At 43.5% G+C, this 21,000-nt stretch overlaps 1 pseudogene; it reads right to left on the reverse strand.

The window, feature by feature from the left end:
- Positions 1 to 14,151: 14,151 nt before the first annotated feature.
- Positions 14,152 to 18,483, reverse strand: LOC104681467 (annotated as a pseudogene).
- Positions 18,484 to 21,000: the final 2,517 nt, after the last annotated feature.

A 21,000-nucleotide genomic window follows, 5' to 3' on the forward strand; every position in this document is an offset into this window, starting at 1 on the left:
TATCTGCTCTCATTTTCAGTGATTCTGAAAAATTACGTCTTTAATATATAGAGAGCATATCTACAAGAATTCATTTCTCTTCATTTTGTTCATAAAGAAGTGTTTTTACTTTACCCTTACCTTTGAAACATATTTTCACTGGATAATGAATCCTTGGTTGAGTCCCCTCCACCTAGCATGTAAATATGTAATCTCACTGTCTTCTTGCCTCTCTTGGTCCAGTGAAGAGTTAACCAGGTTTTGTTACTGTTTCCCTGGTATAATGAACCAGGGCTTTTTTTTTGACACATTTGAGATTTTCTCTTTGTATGTGATTCAGCGTTTTAACTGTAATCTGTATAGTGATGCATGTCTTTTTTTTTTTTATTTTATTTATTTATTTATTTATTTATTTATTTATTTATTTATTTTTTATTATACTTTAAGTTCTAGGGTACATGTGCATAACGTGCAGGTGTGTTACATATGTATACTTATGCCATGTTGGTGTGCTGCACCCATCAACTCGTCAGCACCCATCAATTCATCATTTATATCATGTATAACTCCCCAATGCAATCCCTCCCTCCTCCCCCCTCCCCCCTCCCCATGATAGGCCCCAGTGCGTGATGTTCCCCTTCCCGAGTCCAAGTGATCTCATTGTTCAGTTCCCACCTATGAGTGAGAACATGCGGTGTTTGGTTTTCTGTTCTTGTGATAGTTTGCTAAGAATGATGGTTTCCAGCTGCATCCATGTCCCTACAAAGGACGCAAACTCATCCTTTTTTATGGCTGCATAGTATTCCATGGTGTATATGTGCCACATTTTCTTAATCCAGTCTGTCACAGATGGACATTTGGGTTGATTCCAAGTCTTTGCTATTGTGAATAGTGCCGCAATAAACATACGTGTGCATGTGTCTTTGTAGTCGAATAATTTATAATCCTTTGGGTATATACCCAGTAGTGGGATGGCTGGGTCATATGGTACATCTACTTCTAGATCCTTGAGGAATTGCCATACTGTTTTCCATAATGGTTGAACTAGTTTACAATCCCACCAACAGTGTAAAAGTGTTCCTATTTCTCCACATCCTCTCCAACACCTGTTGTTTCCTGACTTCTTAATGATTGCCATTCTAACTGGTGTGAGATGGTATCTCATTGTGGTTTTGATTTGCATTTCTCTGATGGCGAGTGACGATGAGCATTTTTTCATGTGTCTGTTGGCTTTATGAATATCTTCTTTTGAGAAATGTCTGTTCATATCCTTTCCCCACTTTTTGATGGGGTTGTTTGTTTTTTTCTCGTATATTTGTTTGAGTTCTTTGTAGATTCTGGATATTAGCCCTTTGTCAGATGAGTAGGTTGCAAAAATTTTCTCCCATTCTGTAGGTTGCCTGTTCACTCTGATGGTAGTTTCTTTCGCTGTGCAAAAGCTCTTTAGTTTAATTAGATCCCATTTGTCAATTTTTGCTTTTGCTGCCGTTGCTTTTGGTGTTTTAGACATGAAGTCCTTGCCCATGCCTATGTCCTGAATGGTACTACCTAGATTTTCTTCTAGGGTTTTTATGGTATTAGGTCTAACATTTAAGTCTCTAATCCATCTTGAATTAATCTTCGTATAAGGGGTAAGGAAAGGATCCAGTTTCAGCTTTCTACTTATGGCTAGCCAATTTTCCCAGCACCATTTATTAAATAGGGAATCCTTTCCCCATTTCTTGTTTCTCTCAGGTTTGTCAAAGATCAGATGGCTGTAGATGTGCGGTATTATTTCTGAGGACTCTGTTCTGTTCCATTGGTCTATAGCTCTGTTTTGGTACCAGTACCATGCTGTTTTGGTTACTGTAGCCTTGTAGTATAGTTTGAAGTCAGGTAGCGTGACGCCTCCAGCTTTGTCCTTTTGACTTAGGATTGTCTTGGCAATGCGGGCTCTTTTTTGGTTCCATATGAACTTTAAAGCAGTTTTTTCCAATTCTGTGAAGAAACTCATTGGTAGCTTGATGGGGATGGCATTGAATCTATAAATAACCTTGGGCAGTATGGCCATTTTCACGATATTGATTCTTCCTATCCATGAGCATGTCTTGATGTTTATCCTGGATAAGTTCGAATCTTTTTGGTCTTATAGACTAATGTGCTTCATTACTCTTGACACATTTGCCAATAGTTCTCACATCTCTCAGGTGTGCCACCTCCCAGAGAGGCTTTCTGTGTGGTTATTCTCTGCATTTCACTCTACTGTGTTGCTGTATATTCCCTATTTATGTTATGTCTTAGGCAATTTCCAGAGCAGCCTCAGGGCCAGGCTCTGGAGCGTGGGTGCACTTGTAGTCACAGCAGCTCTGGGCCTGGGCCTGGACTGGTGCACATGGAAGTGGCTCAGGGTCTGAGTTGCCAATACAGGTCGAGGTCCTGCAGGTTGGATCTGGGATGACGCAGAGTTGGAGCTGGGAGGCAGCCCCATCCCAGGCAGCACAACAGTGGCTGCTTCTTGGGAAGATGTGGAGGGAAGGTATTGCAGCATCTTCCTCTCTGTGGTGATTTACATGCCCATGGCTGCAGGTTTTTTTAGTGCCAAAAACCACCAGTGTCCACTTTGGAGCAGGCTGCTGTGATCCTCATCTATGAACACTAAGGGAACTTCATCAGGAAAGTTGTAAAGTGGAGGCTGCCTGAGGGATACTGGGATCCTCAGCTGCAAAGCCTGCAGGATCCCCCACAGAACAGGCCATCGGGACTGCAGTGGCCTTGCCTCCTGGCTGATAACAATTGCCTCCTGCTTCTTTGCTGCTAGATGTCTCAAAACTCTCAGGTTTGCCATCTCCCAGCAGTTCTTTCTGTATGGTTACTCTGGGCTTTTTTGCCCATTGTGTTTCTGCACTTCTTTAGTTGGACCCTTGAGCTCTCAAGGGCTATTTTCCTTTTTGGAGAGTTGTCTAATTGTAGATTTTGCTTTTGTTTTTTTGTGTTTGTGTTTTTTTGGGAGTGGGCATGTGAAGGCTGGTACCTCCTATTCTGTCATCTTGCTAATATCACTCCCCCAGGACATCGTTTTGAGGGTACCTTGACACTATCATGGAATAATACTTGAGCATGTGGAGCTGAGAATTAGAGTATTTAGCATGTGGGAGGAATGTGAATCGCTTTGGTCACAGGGTGCACTGATGCCTGTTGTGTCCACCATGATGCCTGTGAGAAGAGCTCCCGTCATACAGTTCCTTCTAACAGCATGATTTTGATGCTCCTCCCATTAAACCTGCTTTACACTTCGTTTCTGTTGACTCTTGGTGGGGTTCAGACAGTGGTAGAAGTAACACTATTTGCCTTCTGAGGCTATAAGAGGCCATTTAGTGTATATAACTTTTGTCTACTCCTTTTAGGAAAGTGTTGAGGAAACCAAGTCCCAGTATGAACAGGCAAAGAGCCCCAGCTGAGAACCCTATATCCAGCATCAATTACCTTTGAGATGACACCTCCCCACCTACCCTCTGACTGCATTCTTTGAAGAGCCTGGCGGAAAACTTGGTGAGCCCAGGCAACATCCAGATCCACAGAGATGATAGAAAGATGATTGCAGTTTACATGTGTGATTACATTTCGGAATAGTTTGTATTGTTTCTATTAATAGTACCCAGAATATCAACTTATAGAGAGAATATGGAAGTAGAAAGTCAACTATTGATAGTCAAATGAATGTGGGTCCATTTTATATTTCTTACAGTTTTTTTGCAACTTGTCTCTGTTTGACATATGGTAAAATAAAGTTATAGATAGGATGTGCAAATTACAAAAGGTTGTGGAGAAACAATCAAGGAGACACAATAAATGGAAAGTTACTTCATGTATATGTATTAGAAATCTCAATATTATAAACATAAATCTCCCCAAATTAATTCAATACAGTGACAATCAAAATCACTGGAAATTTTTTTTTTTGAAATTTAAAAGATTTTTCTAATTAGATGGACAAGCAAAGAGGCAAAAAAATAGTGATGGTAATCTTACATGAGGAAAACAAGATGGAAGGCTGAACACTTCTCACCATGAAATCCTACATTGAATAACCATACTGTGGTTGGGTGCAGTGATTCACGTCTGTAGCTGCCACAGTTTGGGAGGCTGAGGTGGGTGGGTAGCTGGAGCTCAGGAGTTTGAGATCAGCCTGGGAAACATGATGAAACCCCACTGCTACGAAATGCATTAAAAACGTTAGCAGGGCATGGTCGTGCATGCCTGTGGTCTCAGCTACTTGAGTGGGTGAGGTAAGAGGATCGCTTGAGCCTGGGAAGCAGAGGTTCCAGTGGGCTGAGATCGCACCACTGTACTCCAGCTTGGGCAACAAAGAAAGATTTTGTCTCAAAAAATCATGACTTTAAAAATTTAAAAATTGTTGTGTTAGTGAGACAGATAACCCGGTGCCGTGAACTAGAGACTCTGAAACCAACTCCGCATATATACAGCCACCCAATTCACAACGAACTAGAGACTCTGAAACCAACTCTGCCTATGTACAGTCACCCGATTCACAATGAACTAGAGACTCTGAAACCAACTCTGAGTGTGTACAGTCACCCGATTCACAATGAACTAGAGACTCTGAAACCAACTCTGAGTGTGTACAGTCACCCGATTCACAATGAACTAGAGACTCTGAAACCAACTCTGAGTGTGTACAGTCACCCGATTCACAATGAACTAGAGACTCTGAAACCAACTCTGAGTGTGTACAGTCACCCGATTCACAATGAACTAGAGACTCTGAAACCAACTCTGCATATATACAGTCACCCAATTCACAATGAAGGTCCTACAGCATTTGTCTCAAGGTGCTTGCACTGAAAAAATATTAGATGGGGTAATTAATTAATTGTTCTAGTGAAGGGTGAGACAAATAAACCAGTTCAATGAGTTAGTGAATCTGAAACCAACTCTGCGTATATACAGTCACCCAAATCACAAAGAAGGTCCTACAGCAATTGTCTCAACGCGCTTGTACTGAAAAAAATATCAGACTGGGTAATTAACTAACAACACAAATGTATTTTCTCACAGTTATGGACACTGGGAAGTCCAGGGTCAAGGCACTGGCAATCTCAGTGTTTGGTGAGAGCTACTTCTGTTCCCAAGATGGCACCTTGTGGCTGAATCATCACGTGGTGAAGGTGGGAGGGCCAAAGGGGTAACTCTATGTGAAGCCACTTTTATTAGGCATTAATTTTATTCTTGAGTGCAGAGCCCTCGTGACCTAATCACCCAAAAGGTCCAACTTCTAATACTGTTGCCCTGAAAACTCACTTTGAATGGGAACTTTGGAGGGGACATAAAAAATCAGATCATAGCAGTAATTTAGTAGAAAAAAATATGATAACTCAAATATATTGGATCAATTAGATATCCATATTAAATCAAAATGAATCTTAACCTGTACATTTTACCTATACATGGATACAAATATTAATTCCTAATGAATCATAACCTGAAATGTAAAAGTCAAAAATATGAAGCTTTTTAAAAATAGCATGAAAAGGTATTTCATGAGTATACATGTAAAAACAGATTTCATAAAGAAGATACACAAATCTCTAAGCACACACACACAAAATTAATCAACTAGTTCTTCCTTGAAAACTCAAAAAGCCAGAATGGTTTCTTTCCTCCAAATGACTGCATCACCTCTCCACCAAGTGTTCAGAATTGGGCTGGACATGAGATTGCCGAAATGACAGAAATAGGAACAGGAATAAAGCTAATTGAGCTACAGAAGTATTTTGTAACCCAATTCAAGAAAGCTAACAATCATAAAAAATCATTTCAGGAACAGACAAAATAGCCAGTAGAGAGAAGACATAACCAGCATGATAGATCTGAAAAACACACTACAGAAATTTCATAATGCAATCACAAGTATTAACAGCACAATAGACCAAATGGGGAAAAGAATCTCAGCACTTGAACACTGACTTTCTGAGATAAGATGGGCAGGCAGGAGGAGAGAAAATATAATGAAAAGAAATTAATGAAACCCCCAAGAGATATTGGATTATGTAAAGAGAACCATGCTACGACTGATTGGTATACCTGATACAGATGGGGCAAATGAAGCAAACTTGAAAAACGTATTTCAGGATATCATCTATGAGAACTTCCCCAACCTATCTAGAGAGGCCAAAATTCAAATTCAGGAAATTCGGAGAACCCCAGTAAGCTATTCCACAAGAAGATCATTCCCAAGACACATCTTCAGATTCTCCAAGGTGGGAATGAAAGAAAAAATGTAAAGGCACCTGGAGAGAAAGGCCCGCTCACCTACACAGAAAACCCATCAGACCAACAGTGGATCTCTCAGCAGAAATCCTACAAACTGGAAGCGATTGTGGGTCAATATTCAAAATTCTCAAAGAAAAAAAAAAGCATTTTGTATCTGGCCAAACTAAGCTTCATAAGTGTGGAGAAATAATGTCATTGTAAGGCAAGTAAATGCTGAGGGAATATGTTACCCCAAAAACTCTTTTACAAGACCTCCTGAAGGAAGTACTAAGTATGGAAAGGAGAGACCATTACCAGCCACTACAAAAACACACAGAAGTACTCAGACAAGTGACACAATAAAGCAATCACATAAAAAAGTCTGTGAAATAACCAGCTAACATCATGATGACAGGATCAAATCCACACATACTCACACTAACCTTAGATGTAAATAGGTTAAATGCTTCAAAAAAAGACATGGAGTGAAAAGCTAGAAAAAGAACGAAGACTCTTTGGTATCCTGTTTTCAAGAGACTCATCTCACATGCAATGACACACATATGCTCAAAATAAAGAGATGGAGAAAAATCTACCAAGGAAATGGGAAACAGAAAAAGCAGTTGTTTCAGTTTCTGACAAGACAGACTTTAAACAAACAAAGATCAAAAAAGACAAAGAAGTGCAAAATCTTCAGGATCCAGGCAGCTGATGGTGACAGTAAAGTCTGTCTCCGACCCATGACCACTGAACCCCTCTGGGATGCTAGTGGCCCTGCTGGATGCACCACAGATGAGAAACCAGAGAGCCTCCCCAGGTTTCCGCTGATACAAGGCTAAGGAGCTTCCAATGTTCTGACTGTACCCACAGACGAGAGAGTCTCTTTACCCTGAAGACAAAGACAAGGAGTCAGGAGACTGCATCAGCATAACTCCTCTGGAGGTACCTGAGATTGGAATAAAACAGGAAAGCTTTAAACTTTCCCATATAAACTGCATCAAGCGCACCATCCTCATAGTATAGCCACAGTCACTGATCTACATTGAATTATAATTACTGTTCTTATTCAGCAGAGATGTCAGGTCAGAGGAACCAAGAAGGTTGAGAGAGTTTCAATGCAGAGCCATCTCCTTTTCCCCTCACCTGGGAGCTAGAGCACAGGAGGCACAGAAGCTGAGCTGGGACTTCAATGAGTCTTTCTGGGTCCTAACTAAGCAGCTCTTCCCCTGAGGTCTGACCCAGGCATTGATATGGGCTCTGGACAGCAGCGTGGCTGGGAGGAACATTCAAAGAAGCACGGGAAGATGATGAGCTTCCAGTTGCAGAGACCACCTGCCTCCTCTTCTTTGCACTGAGACCACCTGCCTCCTCTTCTTTGACCGGCCAGGTGGTCAGGTCAGAAAAGTTATTGGCTCAGCATAGGGGTAGACCTTCTACCCTCTGGACACACAATTAAATCTCTGTCCTCCTACCTCAGCAATCACCTAGGCTAAGACAGATGGTTTTTAGCACAAATCTCTTGAAAGAAAAAATAAAAATCTGTGGTTTCTTTTTCTCTTTCTTCCCACAACATGCCCATTCATCTTTCTTGCTGCATGACTATACCTGGCTAAAGTCATTGATCAGAAATTCATCTTCTGTACACACTTTTCTTTTGCAGCTTAGCCATCTTTTCTATGAGCACTGAAAATGTTCCATTCTTTGGAAGGACTAGTAAAGGACAACACTTCTTTAGGCCAAGCACTGTGGGTGCATGAATGACCACAGCTGCAAAGATTAGCAGACTCCAGGCTCAGACTCATTATTGTGTGATTCCACTCCCTGCAGAGTGATGATGGTGCTGCCCTGCTGGCCAGGAAAAATGGGGGTGGCATCTTCTCTTCTCTAGAGCACTCCATTCTGTACAACACAGCCATTCACCCAGACTCAGACTCTTTTCCCTTTAACAGTTTTGAAAACCTCTCTTCACATCACTGATGGAAACAAGAATCTTCTCTGGTGTTTTCTTGTTTTCCTCAGAATTGTGAACACGTAGTTGTGAGTGAGATTCCCCTGAACAGGGTGAGAAGCTCTTTGAATCACATTCCATTTAAAATTATTTAACAATTGTGAAAATCTGTTTTCTTTCTTATCTGTATATCTAAGTAATGTATTCAGTTGTCTTTCTTTGCTAACAAAACTGAAATATCAATTGGCTGACTCCTGATATAATCTGATAAGTTTTGTCTTTTAAATGGAAAGTCAATAAATTTACTATTGTTATAACTTATGTAGTACATATTATACATCATTACACATGTAGTAGAATATAATCAATTAAGTACAATAATGTTACATTATTACTATATGTTTTCAGGAAATACAACCTAAAATATCACTTGAGGCAAATTATATAAGTTCTGAGAACTGTAAGTTTCCTTATTTCCTAAAGACTGGGTATGAAAAAGGAATAAAAAAAGGAAAAGGGAACATTGTCCATTTAACAAGCAGTTTAATCCACTCTTTACAATCCTCCCAGACTTCTAGATATGCAGACTCCTGGGAAGAGTGGCCCCCACCAAGCACCTACTGTTTGCCAGGTACTCCCATTATACTGGGATACAGCAATGCAAATAATAGACAATGGCCCCTGATCCCATGAAGCTTAAATTCCACTAGAGGGAGTCAGCCTATCAAGTGTAAAATCATAAGGAAATAAATTATATCGTAAGTCAGAAGGTGCTTCTGACAAAAGCATGCTTCTGGCAAAAGCGTGGAGTAGGGTGGAGTCCTGTGAACACATGGGGATCATTAAGATGGGAAGCACAGGGTTGGCTTTGGGAGCGAGGGAAGGAGCCCAAGGGTCTGGGGAAAAGCATCACCCCTGAGGGAGCAGTGAGAGTAGAGCTCCAAGGGTGGGGCAGCATGAGGCTTGTTTAGGGCAGAACCAGGAAACCAGAGAGTTGAGAGCCCAGTGAGTCAGGTCAGAGACATGAAAGGGTTTTTATGATTAATAGGGAGGATTCAGGGAAAATGCGGCCAAGTAGGCATTGGAAGGAACTGGCCTTTTACTCTGATCATTCTCTTTGGCTAGGTCTGTTTGGAATAGGACCCTGGCTGCTCAACTGTAAGCAGGTGCCTTAGAAAATCAGGTTCTCCAGGCAGAGAGCATCAGCAGCCCCGGGCTTCCCAGATATGTCTGAGGACCACACGACTGGCAATTATACCTTCTGAAGTGGTAGATACACTCTGGATTCATGGCAAGATCCAGAGAATCCCTCTTTTTTGCATTTGCATCTTTATTCCCGTTCCCCCAATACTTTTAAAGACTGTAGTTTAGACTCTCATTCCTGTTTTTAGAAAAAGAATTGTAGTTGGAATTCCAAGAGTGGTGTCTCCTTTATGATATTAATTCCAACTCACACCATAACTCAGACTTCGTAGGTGTAATCATCCCTGTTCTTAATGCAATCAGGAGAGGGTTTGCCATGTCTGTGCCGCTGGGGATGAGGAGAAGGAAAGAGAGTTAAAGTATAGAGGAGACTTCATGGCACTTTCTACAGAAACTTCATTGTGTGGATGCAATTTGGGAAATGTTCTCAGCAGATGGAGGCACCAGGAGGAGTAGCTAGGGCAGTGTGGGCTCACACATCTGCTTCTCTGGGGGGTTTTTGTTATGGCTTGTAACACTGTGGACGGGGTAGTATAATCCTGTAGACAGTAATAAGTTGCAACATCTTCAGGTTGCAGGCTGCTGATGGTGAGAGTGAAATCTGTCCCAGATCCACTGCCGCTGAACCGAGATGAGACCCCCGTCTGCAAACTGGATGCAGCATAGATCAGGAGTGTAGGGGCTTTCCCTGGTTTCTGCTGATACCAGGATAACTCTTTGTTAATGCTTTGACTCGCCCGGCAAGTGATGGTGACTCTGTCTCCTACAGATGCAGACAGGGAGGATGGAGACTGCGTCATCTGGATATCACATCTGGCACCTGAGTTTGGAAACATAAAAACAAACATCCACACAATCAGTCATGCTATATGAAGCCCTCCCTGAAAAGCCAGCCAGTACTGAACACACTGGCTGAGTAAATTCCTAGTGTTCTCCTTCCTTACCTCGGAGCCAGAGCAGCAGGAACCCCAGGAGCTGCACAGGGACCCTCATGTCCATGCTGTGTCCTGTCTGAGACTGACTCCTGCACAGGGTGTGACCAGGCTACAAAAAAGTCTTCAGGGCAGGGAGGGGGCTGTGCTCTGGAACATGCAAATCAGCAGGGATGGGGCTGGTTGGGCACAGCTGCAGGGCTGGCTCATCTCAGTAACTCAGCACAGGGGCAGTGTCCCCAGCATCTCTGGTTGGACCAGGGCAACACAGATTTGTCTTTAATCTGTTTCTTTCTGGGGGTCAATTTGTAACAAAGAACATTTTTTGATAATTGTCAAAGTTTGAAGTACTGCTGAGTACTTGAGGGAGTAATGTATTCCATTGGCGTATGGGGATTATTTAGGAGAAAATTATTCTCTGTAGGAAACTCAAAGTTTTGAGTGTGGTATCAGCAGGTCTTCAAAATACTCTGAAAGAGAGGGGGGTACTTTGTGGTATAGTTACAACATTTCTGTGAGTGTGTAATGGTTCTTCTTAAAAAAAGGAGAAAAATATCAAGATAATGCTAAATACATTTGTAAGTATTCTATAGTAATCTTAAGCCATTCTTATTATCAGTATAAGGTCAAACAATTCACTGTAGGTGCACAAAGATGGTGCTGTAAGTCCTCAATGTGTGTATCACTTACAGTTCCACATTTGTGCAAATCTATAGGCCTCAATAATGCCCAGAAAATATATGAGTTGCATCTTATTTTTGCTTTGGGGATCTCTATATTATATCTTCTTTTCTGTCATTGAGTATTTTCCCCAGGGTTTATCAGCAGAAAGGGCTCACTAGTGATGCTGGATCTGATTACGTCAAAAAAAAAGTTACGGCCGGGCACGGTGGCTCACGCCTGTAATCCCAGCACTTTGGGAGGCTGAGGCGGGCGGATCACAAGGTCAGGAGATCGAGACCATCCTGACCTTGTGGTGAGGAGACATGGTGAAACCCCGTCTCTACTAAAAATACAAAAACATTAGCCGGGTGTGTTGGCGGGCATCTGTAGTCCTAGCTACTTGGGAGGCTGAGGCAGGAGAATGGTGTGAACCTGGGAGGAGGAGCTTGCAGTGAGCCGAGATTGTGCCACTGCACTCCAGCCTGGGCGACAGAGCAAGACTCCATCTCAAAAAAAAAAAAAAAGAAAGAAAGAAAAGTTACTTGTTTCTTCCTCCAATTATATGAGCATGGGTATAGATAAACTTGAAATTATCTAAGGATCAATTGTCTCCAAAGTAGAAGACCAATATTATATCCACTAAGTAACAGTCTGAGTGGCACTGCTCACCAGCATGTTCCTGGGGACTCCGGAGCAGCTCCTCTGGAGCCTGAATTTGGTACAGTGAACCCTCTCTCCTAGTGAGGACAGCTGCTGCTCAGTGCATGTCCCTGCCTTGCACTATCAAAGGCACTTTCCTCTTTCACTGTTTAGCAGTAAGTGGGGACATTCTGACCAAGATGTCAGCCTCCTGTCTGACATCCAGGACAGAGAGTCTCCATCTCCTATCAAGCAAATGCCCATGTATATGGAGAAATCACTTGGATTTGGATAAAACTGGACACAGATTTGGACCCATTATATCTCACATCATCTCAGCCTGGTTCAGCAGCAGAGGAAGTGGATCCACCTACATCAGCATCAGTGGGCTGCAGCCTGGGGTTCTGGGGAGTATTACTGATGCCTGAGTAGAAGTGGCCAAATGACTCTGGTGTAGCATCTGCACACACCCTCCTGCTGCCCATTCAGGGGCCTGAATTGTAAGGAAACTTGCTTGTGTAGGGTGAAATGTGAAAGTTTGATTTTGCCCTCTAAAGGTTTGCTTAAAATGAATGGACACAAGACAAATAATAGGAGAAAAAGGCAAACAAATTTGTTTAACATGCAGAAGAAAAAAATCACAGGAGAGAGATTATCCAGATAACCCAGTGAGGTCCAGGTGTTTATACATCCTTTATAGGGGAGAGGGAGGTGGGGACTGTAGGCAACCTAGGGAGAGTAAGTGGCGTAACGTAAAATAAATGGGTCCTTAAAAGAATAGATAATTGACTGGATGAAGTCAATTTCCAATCTCTTTTGAATTTAACTCCTAGTGCATGTTAACGTTCCCTGATAGATCAACATGCCCAGGGAGGGTTTTCATGACAATTGGCTTCCTTCTAAAGTAACTGATGTAGGAAAAGAGTCTTTGTCCAATTGTTTTCTAAATGCTCTCAGTTTGAAATAGGCACCACACAAATGCAGCATATCTTGAGATGTTATCTCCCAGATTCCTGCTCTTGCAATTCACCTGCCAGGAAACACCATTCCAGAGAGATGCAGCTCTAAGTGAAAAGTACAGGTGCTTTTTCTGGGATGAATGCATCAGTCCATGTCTGCATTCAGGCCTTTTTCTTTCACTGTGCTTCTCCTGGTTTCCCATTCCCATCTTTGTCCCTCACTGCTGCGTCTGAGAAAAGCAGCTCTGCCTGCATGCATGACAGACCACAGGACTTGGAATGAGCCTTCCCTCGGTCAGTGCTATGGTTTCACTGTGTCCCCTTGCATCTACCTGCTGTTACCTTAATCCCAAAGGCAACAGAATTGACAGACAGGGCCTAATGGGAAGTGTTTAATCATGAGGGCTCTGCCCTTATGAATAGATATATGCCACTATAAGCAGTGCTTATGTTATGGAAATAAACTGGATTTAGATCACTCAGTGTAGTATAACCAATTACCCACACTGAGTTTGCAGCAGGAAAAAGGAAGGCATTTATTTGCAGGACATCAAGCAAAGCGGACCGGCAGCTAATGCCTCAATCCTGACCTGCCTGATGGCTTACAGATAAGGGTTTTTTAAAAGGAGAAATAAACTTCAGGAAATCAGAAGTTACAGGCAAAGTTAGAAATCATTACATGGAGGTTACATGTTGTTTTTGGCCTAAGAGGGCAGGATATCATGAAGCAGTGGGATATCTTACAAGACATCAACAGATCCAAACATTTTCCGATGTGCAATTGGCTTAGAAAAGAGGCTTTGTATAAAAATTTGGAGTCAGCTTGAAAGAATATTCGCTCTGGCTCATGGATGTGGCTTTCTTTTTTTTTTTTTTTTTTTTTTTCTTTTTTTCGAGACTGAGTCCCACTCTGTCGCCTAGGCTGGAGTCCACTGGTGTGGTCTCGGCTCACAGCAACCTCCACCTCCCAGGTTCAAGTGTTTCTTGTGCCTCAGCCTACAGAATAGCTGGGACCACAGGTGCCTGCCACCATGCCTGGATACTTTTGTGTGTGTGTGCCAGGATCTCATTCTGTCACCCAGGCTGGAGTGCAGCTGCATCATCCTAGTTCACTGCAGCCTTGAACTGGGCTAAGCCTCCCAAGTAGCTGGGACTGCTGGCACTCATCACCATGCGCAGCCAAAACTGAAGACTTAATGGACTACGTGGTGGATAAGTCACTGCTGAAGAGAGACCTAGGGAAGCAGAAGGGAGAACCGTAGAAGTTACCCAGTGAGGAGCACAGGCCCTTGGTCAGTGTGAGGGAGGCTGAGCCGGGAGAAAGAGGACAATAAGAAGGAGGCCTAGCAGGCATCTGAAGAGTCCAGAAGGAAGGGCTCAAGGAGGAGATGGCTTAAACTTTTCCAGAATTGCTAACTGCGGGGCCCTGGGAGTCAGGGAGCATGATGGCGAAGGGGCAGTGAGAGCCTGAAGTTCTGGAGAGCAGAGCCCGTGTACTGGACAGAGCCTCACTCCAGGATGGCGAAGGGGCAGTGAGAACCTGAGTTTTGGAGGGCAGAGCCATGTGTTGGACAGAGCTTCACTCCTTGGGGGAGAAGTGCATTTTGTCACTAATCATCTTGCTCTCGGGGTTGAGGGCCCTGAGGATCTGGGTCAGCACGTTCACTATCTGATAGCTGATCAGCCCTGTCTTCTTGGTCTGGAACCTTTTCAGCAGGTCCCTAGTGGTCATGGGCTTCCCTGTCAGGTAGCGGCGCACGGCATCCTCAGTCACCTGCATGTCGCCGCTGCTGGGTGTCGACTTGCCGGAGGGCTGCTAGGGGGTCGACTTCCCGGACAGGCTCTGAGGCACCGCGTCCAGCCGCAACCGCTTGGCTGCAGGCATCTCGCTCACCCGCCTTCCTTGCTCGAGTTGCTGGCAGTCGTCCACAGCTCACCCGCTTCCCTTGCTGGAGTTTGCTGGCAGTAGCCCGCAGGGTGGAGGAGGTGCTGCCGCCCTCTGCGCTGGGCGTGCCTGGGCGGCTGTTGCCCCTCCAGCTCCTTCCCGACGGCTTCCACTCTATCGTGGATGGCGTCTTCTTCTTCGCCATGAAGAGGGCCGAGGAGGCCTAGCCATCAATGTCGCTCTCCTCTGAGCTGTCCGACTCCTAGCTGCTGTCTTTCCTGCCCTTCTTCTCCTGCAGGGTGGGCGCCTTCTTCTCCTCCTCCTACTCCTTGTCCTCCTCCGGCGACTTCTCCTCCTCACTCTCCTCACTACTGTTGCTCTGCTCATCAACACCCTTGGGCCCCTCCTCCTGCTGGGGCGCCTTGGCCTTGCTCTCAGGCTCATCCTGGGAGCTGCTGGAGCCCTCCGACACGTAGTCCACCTCCTGGCCCTCGAAGTCCCCATCATCGCTGTCCTCGAAAGCCTCATCGTCTGAGCCCTTCTTCTTTTTCCTGCTGCCCTTGGCCAGTGGCTCCTTATTCTTGGCCTTGGGGGCTCTGCCTCTCTCCTCACCGCTGGCGTTGCTGGCATCGGATGACATCTCCAGGTCGCGGATGCGCAGCTCGTTTGCCTTCCTGCGACCGCGTTTCTCCTTCTCCTCGTCCTCGTCCTGGTCCTGATCCTTGAGCCGCCGTTGCTGCATGATGCTGAAGTGGTTCAGCACCTTGTTCCTCCTCTCCCACTCCTCCTCGGCCTCCTCGGCAGTGAGCGTGCGGTGCCGGGCCAGCAGAGTGAAATTGTACCAATTGTGCACGCGGAAGGCCTCGAAGGCCCAATCAGGGCACTGGGTGAAGATGTAGTAAGACGTGTTCTCTGTCACCCTCCCTTCTTGATGCCCTTGAACTTCCTGCCCGATTTGCCGTTGACCTGGAGCAGCCAGGGCTGGTCCTCGGGCCAGAACTCCTTGAGGACGATGCGGTACTTCTTCCTCCGAGCCTCCTCCCGAAGCCTGCGGTTGAACTCGCTGCTGGAGCCAATTCGGACATCTCCTCCTCTTGGTAGATTTTCTTTTTCTTTCTTTTTTTTTTTTTTTTTAACCCATCACTTCAAGCATTTATCATTTGTGTAGATTTTCTTGTTGCTCAAGTCCCACTTCATCCGAGCCTGATTCCACGTAGCAAAGTTGACTTTATCGGCTGCATTAAAAGCCATGATGTTACATTTTTTGGTTGTATTCTTGGGAACTCGAACGACGTATTTAGTGACCTTCTGGCTGCTAGGGCTAGGGCAGCCATGGGCAATGGTCAGTGGTTCCGATCTGGTCCTACCTGGGTTCCTTTCATCTCCTCTGGCGTGCGCATCCCTCCATTCCAGGGAAGCCGCCGCTCAGTGTCGGGTCTCTGTCCCTGAGCGAGGACCCCAACCCTAGGGGCCTCTGGCACTGGAAAAAGGTAACCCGGATGTGGCTTTCTTAAGGCCCTTCAGGTAGAAATTTAGGACAAAGAACCAGGGTCAGAGTTCAGTCCCCAATTCCTACTTATTTGAGATCTATGTGCTGGTAGATCCATTTGGAGGTGTTCTATGTTTCTGAAAAACAAGTCTGAGACATATGCTAAGATATATTCTTTAGTCTGTATAGGGAAAGCAAACATCCCATGATTTTATCTTCTTTGGCTTTTTTTTTTTTTTTTTTTTTTAGGTTATGACTGCCTCCTTGTTTCTCATGTTACTTTTTTATTTCTCAAGGCCAGCTAGGTCCCTGGAATTTCCATCAAAGGGACCCAAGATTGTCCTTTACTTCCATGCTTGGGGAAGATTAACTTGCCCCTAAGAAGGGATCCCTGGTCTGTCTCACTTGTGGAGGTGGGCTCTCTCTCTCTCTCTCTCTCTTTCTCTTTTGCTCTTCTGCCATTCTTTCCAGGCCATGGCCTTCCTTCCCTTTGAAGGACACAGTGCTCAAAATTCCATCTTGAAAGCACAGATATTGGGTGCAAAACTGCCAGTTCCTTGATTTTCAACTTCTCCAGAAATGTGAGAAAAATGGTTCCTCTTCTTTATTAAGTTACAGTCTCAGGCATTCTGTTATAATAGTACAAAACAGATTAAGACAGAAAGCCCTCAGTGGGTAATGACAAGAGGAGATGTATACATACCCCAACTCCCTCCCCTCTCAGGTGAAATAGCCCAGGGGTATTTTCCCCATATTTCTACATGGAATTCATCTTCAGTGATCCTAAGACTTAGGTGGCTTGTTGAGGTGACTTTTATTATCCATCTCTGGACTCTGCCTCACTTTCTGCTTTCCCTCCCAATGTAAATATGCTGCCTGCACAGAAATCCTTCCTGCTGGTGGACACAACCCAAGACAGTGAACAAATTCCAATTCATGAGAGGGCTGTATCTCTTGTGTGAATCCTTATTACTTCTCCCTTTTTGATGAGGAAAAAGAACAGGAAGCACTTAATTCCCTTTTGCCAATCTATCTGAGATTTAATTTATACAAAGAAAACTTAGGCAATACCATTCAGGACGTAGGCATGGGCAAAGACTTCATGACTAAAACACCAAAAGCAATTGCAATAAAAGCCAACATTGACAAATGCATGGCCCCTTTCCCACCACAGAGCCCAAGGGTCATAAAGCTGAGAGTCCTCCCCAATGTCCCTGCTGGGCCAAGCTCTGATGGCTCAAGGCTGAGAATGCTGAGAGACCCATGGGGGTTCTGAAGTGCTCAGAGGTGCTGGTGCTGGAGAGAGGGGTAGTGGATCTGGACTCCTAGGTGCAGGGACGTTTTATGCTAAGGATCAGTATGGGTGCTTCCTCTCCTGGGGACTCCCATCAGACAGAGCAGCACAGGTGACTCAGTGACTGTGTTCACAAGAAAAAAACACTCCACAGTTCATTGGTAGCCTCCCCTCTGGCTGGAGCAATGTGAGATCTCTGCCCAGCTATTGTGGCTCACAGGACTGCCAGGACTCTATTTAGAATGAACTGCCATTTAAAAAGCTCAGCTGCTAATGGACAGAGACATGTCTGTCCAGGTCCAGCACCCCTGACCCAGGCCTTGTGTACAGGGGCAGCACGAGCCAGCAGGGGCTCAAAGAAGGAGCCGTGTTCAGCTGGTGACAGGCTAGGACACTGTTAATACTCTAGCCAGCCATGCAGGTGACAGTGACCCTCCCTCCTGGGACACAGAGAGGGGAGTTGGAGACGGGGTTCATACAATGTCCCCACTGACATCTAAATGGAGACCCAATGTGAACATCATAAAATATTAACTGCAACAAATCATTCTTGCAGTTTGAAGTGATTCTAATCAGAAACCAAAGCAGGCTAATTATCTGTTTGTGAAGGAAACATTTGTGTTTAATGCAACCAAACTGAGGATGAAGCCTGAGTCCTTTCTCCTCACCAGAGAGTCAGATAGCAGCTAAAAGAGGAGCAAAGCTGGGCCCCCACATCCACCAGGAGCCTCCTGGTGCTGATTCTGCTCAGGTGGAATGGGGATGGTGGATTACTCAGCTCCCCCTGCCATGCCAAGGTACTCTAGCCCAGATGGCTTAAACAATAGAAATGTATTTTAACATCTTTTGGTGACTGGAAGTCCAAGATCAAGGTCCAGCAGGGTTCACTTTCTATTAAGAACCTTCTCCTTGGTTCAAAGACAATGATGGAGGGATGGGGATAAGGGTGGGAGCAAGAGAAAAAGAGAGAGACGGGGAAGAAGAGAGCTCTCTGGATTTTATTCTGATAAGAACACTAATTCTGTTGGATGGGGTTTCAAGCTTATGAACTTCTTTTAACCCATCTACCTCGATTATTTCCTGCAGCTACACTGGTGGTCAGGGTCTGGCTTCCAGTCTCAGAGCACAGAGCACAGATCAGATTCTCCCCACAACTCAGCACCCTGTCAGCTACTTCCACGTTCTCCAGGTCACACATGAGACCCTGTTTTAGCCTTAGGGCTCCCTGTTGACAGTGACACATCATCACCCTTCCATTCCCAGTATTTCTTTGTTCACGGCACTCTCTTTTTCTCATTGTGGGATTTGTTTGCCCTCGAGGGGCAGGTGTTTCACATGGAAACATATATGATTTTTATTTTGTAATAGTGAAAGCTAATTCATTAATTTACATAAATAATATTTTAAACTGAATTCATGGAATATTTTAAAAACAAAAGGCTAATTGAAGAGCTTAAAGAGTCTGAAGAGATAAAAAGATTCCTTTCAGAGGTGGCGTGTTAGTCACAAATAAAAGTCTGTTTTACAGATGACTTTTGAGCAGTAAATGTCAACAGAAAATGACGACTTCAAATAGGCTGCCAAAATGTGACACTATATTCCAAGTTATTTCCAAATAATGTGTAAATACATTTTCAAATTAAAACAAACAAAATGTGAGTTTATCATGAGATTCACACAAGAAAACATTTCACAAATGTGTGCCTTACGCAAAAGAACATTTATCCCTGATGCAAAACTCAAGTTTTCTTTGATCTTTAGAAGAGAACAGCTTTTTCTCCACTCTGTTCCACTCTTGCTGCTGAGAACGGGCATCGGGGCAGTGAATGTCAGGAAAGAGGAAGGCTGTGTGCTGAGGGTGGTCATGCCTTCTGCCCACCTGAGTGACCTTATGGAACAAAGCCACCCACACCACCAAGGCCACCTGCCTGTTTCTCACTGCCAAGGCACAGACACAGAAACCTTGTCTTTATTCTACCTTATTTTGAGGCTTCTTTATAATTGGCAATTTGATTGTCTTCTGATTCTGCTTGGTATCCACTTTCAGTTTTGGGAATCATTTATTTTTCACCACTTTGATTTAAGAGTATAGCCCCTTGGGATATCACCATCATGTAGATTTTGAGCTTGTTCATTTTTTAGGTGTGTCCAACCACGTTGAGTGGGTTTAGAACTTATCCCCTGTCTCACATCAAAGTAGATTCTATAGTGACTAGATGCTATCACATGAGGGCTAACGATGATAATAGCCGCTCAGCTCCTGCTTTTGCTACTCACACTGTGTTGTCTCCCATCGCATTCTGTAATATTTCATATCTTTAAGCTCCGTGTTGCATTTATTAGTACTTCTAAGGAGCATATTAAGTGTCGTATTTTTTAATTGAAGGCCAATTGCCCTTCAAAGAGCCCTTAAAAGAGGCCCTTCAAAGAGGCCTGAAAACTGGAGGTCTAATGATGATAGTCACAGTCTGAGTGTGAACGCCCAAGAACCAAGAACACTGATGTTTGAGGACAGAAGATGAATATCACATTTTTAAAAAGTACTGAATGTACATTTCCTCCACCTTTTTCTTCCATTTGTACCCTGAAGGTATTAAATGATTTCTGCCCACATTGCTGAGGCCAATCTTCTTTATTCACTCTACTGATTCAAATGCTAATCTCTTCTGGAAACACCCTCACAGACTGACCCAGAAATAATGTGTTACCAGCTATCAGGGCGGTCTTTAGCCCAGTTATGTTGATGCATAAAATTAATTATTAATGACTGGGTATGGTGGCTCACACCTGTAACCTCAGTAGTTTGGGAGGCCTAGGTGGGCAGATTGCTTGAGCTCAGGAGTTCAAGATAAGCCTGGGCAACATGGACAAAGCTCGTCTCTAAAAATAAAAATAAATAACCATTATTGCTCCAATCTCTTCACATTCTTACCAACACTCAACATATTCCAGTTTATTATTATGATTGCCATCCCAGTGTTATGTGAGGAGATATCTGATGGTGGTTTGTCATTTTTCCAATGACTAAGGATGTTGAGTCTCTTTCCATGTGCTTACTGACTCTGTATATATCTTCTTTGATAAACGTCTGTACAGATCTTTTTTTCCCCAATTTGTAGTTGAGAAGTGTTTTTCAATGTTTATTATTGAATTATAAGAGTTTTTTATATATTCTAGGTGGTTCCTCATTAGATATATGATATATGGGTTGTCTTTTCACTTTCTTCTCAGTGTCCATTAGGGCATAAAAGTTATTACATTTAATAAAGTGAAATTCATCATTTTTTCCTTTGATTGCTTGTTTTTTTGGTGTCATATGTAAGAAACTATTGCCTCATTCAAACTCACAAAGATTGACACCTCAGTTGTCTTAAAAGAGCATTATTATTTTACCTTTCACATTTAGGTCTTTGTAGCATTTTGAGTTAGTTTGTGTATATGATGTGAAGAAGTCCAACTTTTTTTATTCTTTATGTACAGATATTCATTTGCTTATATATGTATGTAAAGGACCTTACTTAGACATGACTATATACATATGGAACTATGTGCACCCAACTATTTACCAAATAAATATATATATGCACCTATATTCATGTTTTTATATATATGTGGAGTTTCCATAAATAAGGTAAATTTTACACTTTTTATCTAAATATTATTTTTAAAATTTATTTTTAAATTTCTCCTTGGTAGCTTTATAAATAGATTACTAAATATACTAATGCCATTAATTATAACAAAATACGTCTTGTATGTG

This window comes from Rhinopithecus roxellana, chromosome 17 (assembly GCF_007565055.1).
Source record: "Rhinopithecus roxellana isolate Shanxi Qingling chromosome 17, ASM756505v1, whole genome shotgun sequence".
Classification (NCBI taxonomy): Eukaryota; Metazoa; Chordata; class Mammalia; order Primates; family Cercopithecidae; genus Rhinopithecus; species Rhinopithecus roxellana.